Source organism: Ambystoma mexicanum, chromosome 3q (assembly GCF_040938575.1).
Source record: "Ambystoma mexicanum isolate Mex_15411 chromosome 3q, UKY_AmexF1_1, whole genome shotgun sequence".
NCBI lineage: Eukaryota > Metazoa > Chordata > Amphibia > Caudata > Ambystomatidae > Ambystoma > Ambystoma mexicanum.
The window spans coordinates 1,126,759,054-1,126,774,203 of NC_090926.1; the positions used below are offsets into that span (position 1 = coordinate 1,126,759,054).

Genomic DNA, 15,150 nt, shown 5'->3' on the forward strand with positions numbered 1-15,150 from the left:
CAGGCCTGCCGACGTGCTGTACTGGGTTCACTTCTTTAAACCTAAGAACGTATAATGGATGCAGCTAGACCCCTGCTGTCCATCACATTTCGCAACATGCCACTCTCACTGTATCAAGATTTGGCATTGACGATCTTTGCAAAGCGGAAGACACTGCGCCCGCTGACCGAAGGGCTACATACAAGGGAAGTGCCTTATAGATTAAGCTTTCTTACTGCACTCTATTTCACTCATCAAGGGAGGCGCCGGGTGGTCTGAACACTAAAGGCGGTGGAGAACTTGCTGAATCCAGAGGGTGCGGATGGGGGTGACCCAGAGGGTGAACAGGGTTTGAGTCAGGGTGTTGACCGACACCATCGCAGAGATGGTTTAAGGTGGGCAGGGGGAGGCGGGTGAAGTGGCCAGTCAGAAAGGTTTGAATAACCAGGGGTTTTGAGAGGGCGTTTGTCTACTGTAGTGATATCTGTGGTGATATCTCCTATAAACCTACACCTGATGGGGTGGTTTTGGGGTTTGGGCTGCAATGTTCCGTAGAGTTGGTCTGTAGTTAATTGCAGGGTTTGAGCTGGCAGGGAGAGTCTCCGGGTTTACGTCTGTTTTCCGCCCTCCAAGTTGGGTACCCGGCGGAGTTTGCAAATGTCTGGAAGTTGCTCATGTTTGAGCATGGTTTGTGGTTGGGGTAAGAGGGGGTGGTTGATTCATAAATGTTGGCGGTGGGTCGGACATTCAATCTGTGAAACTAGTGTGTGGGCAGTTCAGATTATGGTGAGGGGGAGGGCAACCTAATTTGTGGGATAATGTTGCCTAATGGAGCAGTTGATGCTGAGGGGGAGGACCTAATGCCGATGGGCACATAGAATGTACATGGTTTGAATTCCCCAAATAAAAGGAAGTCTGTCTTAGGCAAGCTAAGGGATATGTCTCTCTCCATTGTGTTCTTATAGGAGACCCAAGCAGGATGAGAAGCCTATGAAAACAGGTCTTTCCCAAGCCAGTTTTTTGCCTCTGGGGATGAGAAAAAGCAGGGAGGGGTGGCCATTTTGGTGGGCGAACAGATCTGGATCTCGTAAATTAAGGTCCTTCGGGATACGTAGGGGTGCTATGTCTGCGTTAAAGGCATGTTGTGGGAGCGGATGTTTACGCTGGGGTCCCTGTATGTCCCTAATGTTGCCCAAGATGTATTTTTGGAAAGCTTTCTACTCAAGGTGCTCCCTTTCACTGAGGGACAGGTCATATTAGGCGGGGATTTCAACCTGGTGCCCAACCCCCTTGGTGGACAAGACTCTCCCTAATACTAAGTTAGATTTTAAAACATTCTACTGCTTTTGCGCTATTCCTTCGGGAGTTGGGGTTAGTTGACGCATGGAGACTGGCTCATGTGGATGACAGGGATTGCTCTGACATGTTCATTGAGGCTAGATCTCATATTTATTCCTAGTGCATTGTACCTGTGTGTCCAAGGGGTGGAAATAAGTACACGCACCCTGTCTGACCACGCCCCTGTGACAGTGTTCTTGGCAAGGGTGGATAGGCCCGAGAGGCCCAGACGCCTATGGAAGTTATATGACCTGATGCTTAGAGACCCTGCGGTGTCTCGAGAGTTGGGGGGAGGTAATTTCCAATTACTTTAGGTAAAACAGTAACTCTGGCCCCTCACGGGACATTGTGTGGGACGCTATGAAAGCCGTAGAAAGGGGGGAGCTCATCAGCAAATCTGCGGCTTACACTAGAGAATGGCAGCTGGTTAGAGTGGGGTTGGAAGGGGAGGTTGCTGGGGCTGAAATGGAGCACAAGATGTTGGGCTCTCGTAGGGCCTTGCATGAACTCAGGATGGCACGTAAGAAAATGGAGGCGCACCTGGCTGACATGACGGCTCAGTCAATGCTGAAACTGAAGCAGTATCATCAGTATCATTACGCAAATGGAAATGAAGCCAATCACTTTCTGGTAGCCAAGCAGCGTAAACTCCAAAACCAGAACTCAGTATTAGTACAGGATGAGCAAGGCGTTAGTGCAGCGGGTTGAGGCAGATAAATTGGCTCATTTTAAAATCAGTATTCAGTGGTGAGCTTGCCCTGGCAGAGGCCCAGACCCAGTGGTCGAAGTGAGCGGGAGCAGACGGGATGACCTTTTATAGCTCCTATACTATTATTGTAAAAAGAAAGTGTTCCAGAATGGTTTCGTTTTAAAATAGAAGTGTAGGAAGAAGTTGAAACTTGCACTTTCAGTGCCCTGCACTGATTGAACGTTCCCTTAAACAGCAGGTGCAAGTGTTTGGAGTGTGTATTTTGTGTGGGAGGGGGCGTGGTGATGGAGTTTGTGGGAGTGGGTGCAGGCCGGCAGGGAACATAGTTCCACTACTTCTTTTCGTACACTTCGACCACTGCCCAGACACCGTATTTGGGAGATGTGCACATGCCCAGTCTATCTTGTGAGGATAGGGAATCTCTGGAGCTGCCGATTTTACAAAGGGAAGTGGAATGGGCAATGAAGACCCTGAAGAACAAGGCTCCGGGTCCCGATGGATTTACAGCTTCCTTTTATAAGAAATGTTGTGACCTCCTGGACCCACCCGGTAGATCTCTTTAATTCCTTTATGTCCTCTGGAAAGGTTGCCCCCTCAATGGGGGTTTCTGCAACTGTACTGATTCCCAAGCCAGGAAAGGATTCCCTGCGTTATGACTTGTATCGTCCAATTACACTCAATAACATGCACTCAAAGCTTTTTTCCAAAATGTTGGCCCGTCATATGTTGGGCTCCTTCCGGGACTCATAGACAGTGATTAGACAGGATTTATAATGTGGGGCGAGTCCTGAGTCTATTGGGAGTGTGGAGGTGTTCAGAGCTAGATTTAGGAATTAATGCGCTGGACGTCCATAAGGCTTTGCATAGGGTGGACTGGGGGTATTGCCTGTTTTTTTTAGAGCAGTTTGGGTTAGGCCCAAGGTTTACCAGTTGGGTAATGCCAATCTATCAACACTGATCTACATGCCTTAGGGTTAATGGGGCGCTGCCATCCAGGCTGCCAATTACCAAGGGTACGAGGCTGGGCTGCCCTCTATCGCCATTGATTTTCGCCTTGTTTGGAGCCTTTTGCAGGCCGAATTAGAGCCAATGGGGCAATAGAGAGTATTCGGGTTGGGGAGACGGACTATAAGGTGTCCCTTTACGCAGAGGATGTTTTGCTTACCCTGAGTAATTCCCATTCTTTTCTAGCGGATGTGCTGCAGGAATTGGGTGTTTTTTGGCCAGGTCTCTAGGTTCAGGGTAAACTATGATACGTCGCACGGGCTGGATGTTTATCTGAGATCCAATTTAAGGAGCATGATTGGTGCTCTTGCTCCAATACAATGGACCCAGGAGACTATCCCCTATCTAGGGGTGTGCATCCCTAGAAGGACTTTGGAGGTCTTTTTCGGGCTAACTAACCACTGCTATTTCAGGAACTGGCCGAAGACTTAATTAGGTGGCGACGCCAGGAGGTATCTTGGTTTGGTCATATTGCGGCGCTCAAAATGAACCTGATCCTGTGCCTGCTTTACCTGTGTTCGGCATTGCCGGTGAGGATCCCTGACTCGGATCTTTGCACACTTCAGCGGAACATTTTCAAATTATCTGGGGGAACAAGCATGCCATGATATCTAGGAAGGTGCTGTCGAGGCCAATGGTGGTGGGCAGCTTGGGGGTTCCTGATGTCTTCTGCTATAACCTAGCCGAGCAGCTGTCTCATGTCTTTACCTGGGATGAGGCCAATTTACAACCAAAGTGGAAATTAATTGAGCAAGAACAGTCGGCGTTCAGCCTGACTCAGCTGCCTTACATGGATAAGAAATATCTGGTGCAGGAGTGGGGTTTCACTCTGCTAACAACAACTAAATACACACTTTATTTAATGGGGAGGGCTCTTCGCAGGTGGAGTGTGTCTATGGGGATAGGGCCCCTTTACACCTGTATGGGACAATCCGGGATTCCAGGCTGGCTGCGATCGGGTGAACTTTGGGAAGTGGATAGCAGGTGGATTGTCGAAATTGCATCAGCTTTATAAAGCTAACCGCCCAATAACATTCGATGAATGTAAACGTACCTTTACACTGCCGTAAACTGAACGGTCCTGCTATGCGCAGATGCAGCATTGGGCTTCTCACCGACTCACAAAACAGGGGGCTATTAGGCCACTGTCTGCCCTTGAGCTAACACTATAGGAGGGTTTGTCACAGGGTCGGATCTCAAAGCTATACAAGCTATTGGACAAAGGGGACCCTGTTGTGCGCCTACCGTAAATGGCTAAATCAAAAGCTGACTTCAGTGGGCACGTTGAGGATGAGGCGTGGCTGAGTATATGGAGTAGGATGCCTAAGTCTTGCAGATGTGTCACGGACAGGGAATGTTCATACAAATTATTTTACAGATAGTATCTCACTCCGGAAAGGTTGCACCACCTCGTTGGAGATTATTCTGTGACATGTTGGCAGGGTTGCGATGCTGTGGGTTCTCTTTTTCACATTGTGGGGATGTGTGCTACAGGGCTGTCACCCCACATGGATCCAGGGGTGGTAGTCCTGGGTGACACAGGTTTTGGACTGTTCCCTTTTACTGGCCCAATGGCCACGCCAATTGCGTATTTACTCTTGGCAGCGAAACTGACCATTGCCCGAAACTGGAAGTCTGTTGATGGCTCGGTGGTCCAGATGTGGTGGGTAAGGATATGGGACATTCTGGGTGCTGACAAAAGTACAGCATTGTGTAAAGGGTGGTATGCCAAATATATTTCTGTGTGGAGCCCATTTATTGATTTTGCAGAGAATGATCCCGCGATTGTTACCAAGCCTCCTCTGTTGCGGCACTTTCCGTTATTGTAGTACTACATGACCTTTGCAGTGATGTACGGTTTGACACTCTTTGCGGGGGGCGGGGAGTTTTCTGGAAGTTGGGGCTTGTGTTGTATTGCTCTATGTTTGCACCATGTAGTCCTCCGTCGCCAGGGAATGGTCTGAACTGTGCCCATCATGTATATTCCTTTCTGTACCCACAGTACGCTAAATAAAGATTTTTTGGGAGAAACAAAACCGACTGTGTAATATAATTGCTTTGCATGAATGGGATGCAAAAGTGAGAGTGAAAGGTTGGAAATTAAGTTTCTGTGTTTGTTTTTTACAGCACATATGGTGTTATTATAACAACATTTCTGTGAATAGGATATATATTTTTCCTAATATGTGCATATTCTTTTAATAATACTAGGATGAATAAAGTTTTTAGATTATGATCATCTGGAATTGCACAGTTTTTTTAAAATAAAATAATACACAGACTTCATTTCATCCACGACTATTGCTACATAAGGCGGCGGAGCTGCAAAACCCTAAGCTATGATTGGTTGGCACAGAAAAAGCACAGACCATGAGCCTCTGCCACTAAGAGAGACCATGTTCAGAAAGAGGCTATGACCCATAAAGGGAAATCGGAACATCAAGCATCAGAACGAGTCTCAGTCTCGCTCTAAGCATGGCAGCAATGTCACGTGGTTTGGTGCTTACTGGGTAGTTAACGTGATCCAACTGGAGGAAGAAGAATATGTCATGTGGTTAGGAAAGGGAGATGTGTAAGGGGGAGTTGTGGGTCCTCTGATGTAGTGCTCAAAGATAAAGGATAATCCATTAGGACGCGTGATGTTCAAGTGGAACTAACGGAATGTTTCCCATTAATGTATGATATTCATTGTCTGAACCCCTATACAAAGTCACTGGATCTGTATGTGGGAATGCCATTTTGGGATGGGGCTACTCTGCCAGTTTCTCTGTAACATTTCTCTGCAGCTGCAAAGAAGTTCTCTGCATCGGTCACCCACTGTTGGTTTGAGCCGAGTTGTGGCTATTGTTTTTTGATGTCCACACATGCATAAGGCATTTCAAACTAATACTTAATGTAACTGAATGAAGAAACACGGCATGTGCTGAAACCACTGTTGCTCTGAGGCCTTCACTGCTGGCCTTTCTCTATCCAAGCTCCATTTGGACATTGTGGGTGACCTCTTTATTCTCAGATGATTTTAGAGCAATTGGTTAATGGGAATGTGTGAGAAAATATGTTGTCCCTAAAATCACTGGAATTGCAGTGGGTATTCCAAGTCTAAGGGCGGGGAGAAGGCACCTGTCTTTGAACTGAAAGGTAGTGGCCTTCCATGGTATTACATTTATGGAAGAATACGGAAAAGCAATGGAGAAACACATGAACTTCGGCTTATCGCTAGACTCTGGGCAGGGATCCCGAGCAAATAATGCCATATGTTTTTCACACACTTTGTCATCTTACCTCAGGCATCCAAACACCATGTACACTTGAGAAAGAGAAGTGTCCACCTGCTGCACAAGCTAGGCTTTAATTGTGAGAAATAAAGAATTAACGGCATGTGTTTTGGAAAGCCCAAAATACTAACGTAAAACAAACTTTGAATATATATTCCTGTATAACAATTTAAATGTTAGCCATTCAAAACAATAAATAACGGAAATATAAATGCTGGGTTCAGAATGCGGGCTCAAAAACCACTTTAAAAGTAATTTGTCTTCTTGCCTTTGCAGACACAGTGTTTCTATTTTACATTGGGCTCAAGCGGCGAGGCAAGCCGCGAAACGCGTTAACATTCCCAACGCGCACGGACACTTTGGGAGAGCCAAATTTTGATGGCTTTTTAATTTTTGTGCCACTTTGTAAGGCATTAATAAAGATTACTATTCTCGAACGTTGGTGTCCGGACTCCGCAAATCTTGTGATGTGAAGAGTGCTACTCACCCTGCCTGATGTCATCGGTGCTTTGAAGAGGGATATATATATATATATATATATATATATATATATATATATATATGTACAGGTTTATTAAAATCTTATAGAAAGAACAGACACAAAACACTATTAAAACTTCGTGCAATCACCAATACAATTTGTGAGGTGCCAGGAATGTGACACAGACACAGAGAGGTCATAGTTTTAGCAATAGACTTTAATTTCAAACAGAAAGGGGTTCGGAAAATTCCTTCTGTCCCTACGTAAACCAAAACAAAGGGTCTGTCCAATGTCAAAATGTCTAAAGCAAGAATGTCCTGTGTCCAAAGTTCTTTTCTGGTCCTCACATTTTAAAAATAATCTCTAAGGTGAAAAGGGCAATGTCTCGCCCTTAAAGAGTGTACGAAAATATTCAAGTTCAAAAGGAAAGGAGGTAATTCTAACACAAAAAGTTCCCAATTGGATGGATTTCACAGTTCCAGCGGATTATTCCTTACACCAGGTTTTCCTCTTATAGCTGTCCAAGCTCCTAAGCACAGCAGCTTTCCTTAGACTTTTCTATTTAGGAAAATAGTTTGTATATTAAACAACATGGCTGTTCGTCTCAATTTTGTGGGATACCTGCTGTATTCCCTTGCCAGGTTTCTTCTCCTCTTTAAAATAATGTCAGCACACTATACTCTCCTGCCAGGGTGTTCTAATATGCTTCACTTGACACACTTGAAAACTTAAATCTTCTTGGTATACTCTCCTGCCCGGGCTTTCTCATATGCCTCCCTTGACACACTTGCAAACTTAACAATGGCCCTCATTATGTGGTTACCCTCAACCTTGTAATACTGTTAGCGCTGCCTGACATCTCGGTACTACCGGAATAACGCAGGTGGTGGCGGTACAGTAAGTTCCCATTCCCATGGAGTCCCAGTCCCATCTGACTCCATGGGAATGGAAACCCTGAGGCACCCTCACCAGTAGCAACGATGAGGGTACTTCAGCGAAAAACCTGCCGGTTGGTGCCTGAACAACCAGCAGGTAAGACATGCCGGTTGTTCAGCTCCCCTACCGGCAGACTTGAAGTGAGCTGGTCTGGAAAAGGTGCAATGCTGCCCTGATTGCACTTCCCCCACCCTCTCCCTAGCACTTCCCCCTCTCCCTTCCCCATGCACTTTGCGTTGTCGCACTTGCACGATCTGAATGTCACAAGGCCTAGTAAAATGGTTTGTCTTGTCCCCACTCTGTCTTCCCTCCTTTGTCTTGTCGCTCCTAGAAACACTTGTGTACAGGCACGTTATAAATGACATATCATCATACCCTTATTTCAGGACTGGCTCACTTATAATGAGGCCCAATATATTAATTCTGTTATTTCTCTTTTGGAAATATCGAGTCTAAGAAGTTGTCTCATATGCTTCATATATTCTCATTTGCCTTCGATAGGGTTGCCGAAGCACCCCGGTGACCCAGCTTCCCTCTTATGGACTCACTGTTTCTCTATGGCGTGCTTTAGTTCTCCTGCTGTAAGCATTCAGAGGCTCTTTGGCGTCCTGTTCCTTCTCCCGGGTTCGCCAACCTCGCTTTGTGGCTTCCGGGTTCATCGTGTCTCCCATTTGCCCGCTATCCACTTCTCTGTAGTCAAGCGGCATGGATGCTGCTCTCCGGGAACCCACGAACGCCAGGAAGTCTTCCCTTCTCTTCCTCTCATGGCGTCCATGCATCGGACTGGCTCCTGCAGTCTTATTTCCTTTTCCTTCTCTATGAGCCAGTTGGCCCCACCTTCTTTCCCGCAGCACAGTGGTCCCTCGGTCAGTACCGGGAGCATGGGATTCTTCCAGCCTGCATCTCCTTCCTGTCAGCTGCTTCATTGTTTTAAATGTCCCGGCACCAGTTATGCGCTCGCAAGCACTAGAGCGCAGCTTGTGCTCTGGTCTTTATCGATCTTCACTACTCCACTCAGCTGTGTCATCACAATACTTTTACCTTGACAGAAAGAGAAGTCAGTTCTTGGTGACTTATAGGCAGAGCATGGGAAGGTATTTTTAGTAGCGCACGTGGGTGGATGAAGGGAGTTATGGCAATATGCCATTAGGCATGGGAATGGAGGGGGTATCCCTAAAATGAAAAGTGTGATACTATGGGGGTCATTATGAGGTAGGAGGTAACTATGCCGCTATTAGTGGTATGGCAACCCCCTTACCGGGTACCGGGTCCGGGTTCCTTGAATGAGGAATTAACGGGCCATTCCGACTTTGAAGGGCCCGGTAATTCCTCATTCAAGGAACCCAGACCTGAACATCCCCATTCCCATTCAAGCCCCCATAGGGCTCAATGGGAATGGGTAGCATGCGCGCGGGTCCCGCTAAGGACGCCTGGTTTCTCGCGGGACCCGCTAAGGACGCCTGGTAAAACCAGGCGTCCTTAGCGGGTCCCACGAGCAGTACTCGTAATGAGGCGTCAAGGGGTTGACGGCTCTGGCTACTTTACCGGTGCCGTTAACCCCTTACCGCCAGGGTCGGGATGACCCCCTATGTCTCTATCTTGAGAGTTGCCTCCCCCATGTGATCCTCCCTCATATAGCCGCCTCCAGAGACAGGATCAGGTAACGGCTGCCGTCCCCTGGCCACATGGGGAAGAGGTCACCACTGAAAAAGGAGTGATGACACCATCGAATTCATCATAAATTCCGTAATTTTTAAACAGTTATATATATTGGACATAATTGATTTATATGTTTCAATATTCATCAGTCAATTTCAGGGAAGTTAAAAAAGAAACAATAGCAATTACTAAAGATGTAGAATAAGCGCCTAAAATCAGATACCAAAAAGAAATGTCATTTAAATAGGCCACATCATGCACAAATTGAGTTAAAAACAATTCTCGTTTTGCCAGGTGGAAAGGGCAATGAATACAAATATGCTTTAAAGACGCAACTGCATGGTGAAAAAACCTACAAATATTATCCAAACACAGACTCCTAATCAATATTTCTTGTATGTGGATCATGTTTAGTCTTAATCTTAAAAGGGTCCTCATTACATGTGCATCAGGGCATTCAGTAATGTACTGGGGGAAGTATCCCCTCTGTTTATTCTCAAGGCTCAAATCACGAAGCACTTTGTAGAAATTTCTTTCGTCACATGTTTGTTTTAACCCAGTCTGCATCATACATTTGCTTTTTTACATCATCTGGATTTGGAAATTGCAATAAGATGTTCTAGGCTAATATTCCATTTTACATGTGCCTCCAAGCATTTACCTTTAAAATTAGTCAGACAACCCGAGTTAGGATACTCCATCTGAGTAGCAAGTAATTGATACAAAGATTTAGAAGCTCTGATAATGTATTTCCTACACAGAGAGATAGCTTTTCACATTGCTATGCAGTACATAGACATTAATCCCAACTCATATTTTATAAACACTATGGGAACACAATAAGGCAGATTCAAAACTTTACGTCATACTATCCCCTAGAATATTCCAAAATGGAACTCTTCTGAAAATGAGCTTCTTTCAATGCCGTAAAGGAGATCAGGAAGCAGTAAGATTATACTAAGTAATTAGTGGGATCAGCGTAAAACGGCAATATTTAAAAGCTATGATAGGCACCTGTAACCCAAATTGTCACCCCTTGCCCATTAGTTTATCATGTTCTATAGCACGATAGAACACTCTCGCTAGAAAAAAAGCAGGTACTTAATAGACTGAACAATTGATACATTTTTTTCCACCAAGAGACCCAGTGCATCCAGGGTATCTCTGCACAACGCCATTAAAACACAAACACGCTAGTCTTAGTAGGATTTGCTTTTAGCTTATTCTGACAAGTGTAATCATAAAAACATGTTAAAAGGAGTTGAGGCTCCACTCGAACTCGATCCATGAGAAGTACATCATCAGCATAACTGAGCCAGATCATTACCTATCTTCGGTGGTACAAAAGAAACAGGGTCCACAAAATTCAGCAAAGTCCAACACATACAAATTAAAAAGGTGGGGGGGCAATGGGCACCCCTGGCTAAGACCCCTAGCAGTCGGGATTGCCTTGGAGACAGAACCCTGTGTGTCAAGCCTGACCCTAAGCTTGGTGTCAGAATGTATATGCACCAAGATGCAACAAACAAAGGGGGTCCTGGGAGTCCCTCTGCCAGACATTCATCCCGGTTATGAGCGCCTTACCCAGATTCTTTAGCTCACTATCTTTCACAGAGGAGAAATATCCAAAAATGATCAGTCTTTTTCCTGCCCTGTGGCAGTCCAGCACCGAAATGCTAGGCAATTCTCCTGTGAACAAGAGTACCAACAGTAAACCCAGACGAGTGTTTTGGTCTGGTTGGACCTCATCAGTATGGTGGAGCTGTGCCTCTCTAAGAATAGAGAGCAAGGGGTCCACGTCTGGATTCCCCTAGTAACTTAGGGTGAGATCCAAAGCTACTTAAATCATGCAACAACAAAAAACCTTGTTTTTTTGCATATTTTAAGTAATTTATGGTATGTATCACCATTGTACACCCCTTCAATTGCTTCATTGTTTCTAATGGCAATCGCAAGAGGTCCTACCCTAGTGCAACTTTTAAAGGGGACAATGGGTATCCTTGTCTTGAATCTCTTCTAATGGGTATAGCGTCAGAGATTCTACCATTGGCTCCAAGTTTGGTCAAGGACGTCTGGTGATTAGTCAGAATCCATTTAGTAAAGTTCGGGCCGGACCCAAAGGCTTTTAGGGTGAGTGTCAAGAAATTCCATTCGATAGTGTTAAACGCCTTGTGCGCGTCCAGGGCAGTTATGCAGAATCTTTGGCCCGGTTTACTTCCCCAATCGATGATGTTCACTACTCGTCGAATATTATCTTGTGTTCCTATATTCAATATAAACCGTTTGGTCTGGGTTCACGATTCTCGGCAGGAATTGTACCAATCAGTTTGCTACGATTTTCTGATATATCTTGGGGTCTCCATTTAGGAGGCATATCTTGAAGTGTGTGCATTTGTCATTAGGATTCTTGTTGGGTTTTGCTATCACTGTTGTGAGAGAGTCTAACATTGTGGCAGTTGTCGTACCAGGATCCAGAAATAAGTTAAATAGTTTACTCATCAGGGGAACTAGGTGTTGTTGGAAAACTTTATAGTTTCTGTTCGTGAACCTGTTTGGGCCTAGGGTTTTGATTACAGGTAAGCTGTTAATCACCTGTTCAACTTTCTGGGTCGTTATTAGGGATCCCAACCATAGTCTCTCTTGGCCCGTAATCTGCGGCAGCCGCAGGTCTTGAAGGTATCTAAGTTGAGTCTTTTCGTCTTCCGGCGTGCCTTGAAATACCCTTCCATGATTTTTAATTTCGCCCTTTACGTATCGATCCTTCCCCAGGTTGTCCTTAATACAGGCTATCCAATTTTGCATTTTCAATCTCTTCAACTTTGCATTGAGAAATCATTTTCTTTTATATCCTGCTTTTTGGTATGACTGTTTAAGTTGCAACATGTCTTGTGCTGATATAGTAGCATATAAGCATTCCAATTGTTGTTGGGTACCTTCAGGTCTAGGCTGACCGGTGTCCGTTTGTGGGTCCTTTCTTGTTCTTTTAACTGACATTCTAGGAGAGTCCATTGTGATTACTGGGCTCTAACATAGGCTGCTATGAGTTTTATGATTCCTCCCCTGACCACTGTTTTCTTACCATGTCACACCATGTTTAGGCTGACCTCCATCTTTGCCACAAAGTAGTGCTGTAGCATTTATTCTATATGAGTGTGCACTTGTTGATCGCTAAGGAGAGGTCATTCGGCCGGCAGGACCGAGCCACAGGGGATGTCATTGCGGCACAAACTATGACCAGCTCCACTTGGGCATGGTCCAATAAGAAGCTTCCCCTAGCTCCACACTGTCAATAAATGGAATACGCTGTGAAGAAGCTACAAGTATGTCTTTTCTTCTAAAGATTTCGTGTGCAAAGGAATAGTGAGAATAATCCCATTCTGCCAGATGGAAGAAACTCCATAACTCAATCAGAGAGAACACTCTTACAATTGGGCCAACTCCATGACATTGCATCTGTCCCCGCATGTGGTAACAAAGTTTTGTCTAGTGTGGGTCCAATACACCATTGAAATCCCATCCAATTATAATGACACCCTCTGTGAATTCCCCTATTGGGAGCGAGGCTTAAAAAAATATATCTTGTGCCCCATTAGGAGCGTATAGTTTGATTAGTGTCGTTAATGTGACCTCCCATCTTCCTTTTGCCATGATATATTGGCCCTCAAGGTCTTATTTGATTATTGTGAAGTTTAGCCTTTGGCTGATTAACACTACTACCTCTCTTTTCTTCCCCCCCAGACCACATAATTTCTGGGTGCAAAATGCTATTCATCTATTCCTCTCAAATACGTTTCTTGGAGTAATATCATGGCTGGGTTACGTTCCCCAAGTCTCCCCCCTATTGACCTCCTCTTTAAACGGGAGTTTAGGCCCTGTCCATTTAGGGATATAACTAGCATCGAACTATCAATATGGCTGTTTACTTTCAGCTGAGTCAACCTCCCCATTCTGTATCATGGAATTGATATGCATCCCGGTCAAAACAATTGAAAGCAATAAACATAAGCAGTATTAACTATAAACATGATTTCACCATAGTAAACCTCTAGCATAAAAAGTCTTGTGTTTTGAAACAGGCTTATTTTCGAGGGCCTCGGTCCCCACAGCACCCCATACCCTGCAACATCACTTAATGACCTGTGGGGCCATTTGAAAACAGAAAGATTGACATCAACATAGTCGGCACCCCCCAGAGCAAACCCGGGTCCCTTTTACCAGCCAAACAACCTCCTTGAACATGTTTCTTCCTTAGGAAGCCGAGTCATGCGAGAGCGTTCCCTCATGGTAAAAACCCCTTTCGTATTAAAACCCAGTTCGTATTCTTCATCGCCTCTTTGTTCGGTCAGAACCGCTAAGTGATACACCAAGCGTCTGCTCATTGGGGATCCGGTGAGGCTGCGCACGTCCCCGTTGGGCCAGGCGCCTCTTTCTTGCCCCTAGACGAGATTCCGGCTTCTGCAAACATCAGTCTTCTTCACCCACATTTCCAGATGGTGCAATTCCCCACAGCTCTTGGGCCTCCTCCAGTGATGTGATTGATTTAGTGGAGCCATCCTTTTCAAAGATGATTTTGCACGGGAAACCCCAGCGGGACTTTGTTCCTTTGCCTCAGAGCCATTCCGTCACTCACTGTAGGTCTTTCCTTTTCCGAAGGGGGTCATTGTTGAGAGATCTTAATATAGGACAGAGGTCTTCAAACTGTGGGGCGCCCCCCAAGGGGATGCAGCTGCATCATCGGAGGGGTGCGAGAGCCCAGCAAGAAATGTACAAAAAAAGGATTTTTTTTCTTTCTTTTTCGATTAGAGGAAATGGGCAGGAGCGATTCACAAGGTCGGACTGGAGCATAAAACTATATCAAGCACCAATGAAAAAGTGGCCCGCAGTTGCAAATGGATATTCATTCCTTTAGTTTGAATAGTACCCAAGGGGGTGTTTTCAAATTGTGATAAAGAATATTTATTCAGCAACAATTGTCAAAACTACTAGCTGCATAGTAAAGTACCTCATCAAACTGGCCCACATTGGTTAAAAAAGTGGCCCATTTTGACTGGCCCACACTAGCATTTTGTATTTTTGGTACGGGCATTGCCCTTTTTCCCTATAGGCCAGTCCAAGCCAGGAGACTCATCCATAAAGGGCGAGGGGGCGTCCGCCCAGTGGCCCCATCACCCATTATGGAGGAGCCGAAGAGCCAGCCCAGTGAAACACTGAGTACTCCCTCAGCTGCTTTTTTCCAGATGTGGGAGTGCTCCTGGGCTGGCTGAACTGTCAAAGGGAAACACTGTTTCCATTTGACAGTTCAGGTCAGTTCTCCAGCTGCACATGCTCACTGAGCTATGCAATGCTGGGGGTGTTTTGCTTTGCCAGCCTTGCAAAGCTCATTAGAAATGCTGGCTGGGGCACTGCATGTCTGTATGTGCTAGAGGGAGCTCCTGCGCCCTCCTCGCAGATACGGACAGAGAAGCCTGGAGCGGGGTGTTTCAGCACCCACATGCAGTCCCCTGCAGAACGAATGTCTATGTTTATTTAATTTTTTATTAAAATGCATATATTCTTTTTTTTTTTTGAGTGAGTGTATGGTGATAGGTGCTTGTGTGAATGATAGTGCTGTGTGAATGTGTGTGTGCGCGCATGTGTTTGTTTTGGTCCAGTGAGCTGATTTTGGAGAGTGGAAGGTACAGGGGGGGTAGGAGGGTTGTACAACAAAGGCATTTTAAAAATTCCTTTGTTGCACAATACCCCAACCCACCTGCCAAAATCAGTTCTCC

General features: G+C 45.5%; 1 protein-coding gene across 1 annotated transcript in view; it reads right to left on the bottom strand.

Annotated features, from left to right (window-relative positions):
* Positions 1-15,150, bottom strand: part of PGLYRP2 (peptidoglycan recognition protein 2) — a 91,923-nt gene that overhangs the window by 36,473 nt on the left and 40,300 nt on the right. The window lies entirely within an intron of this gene.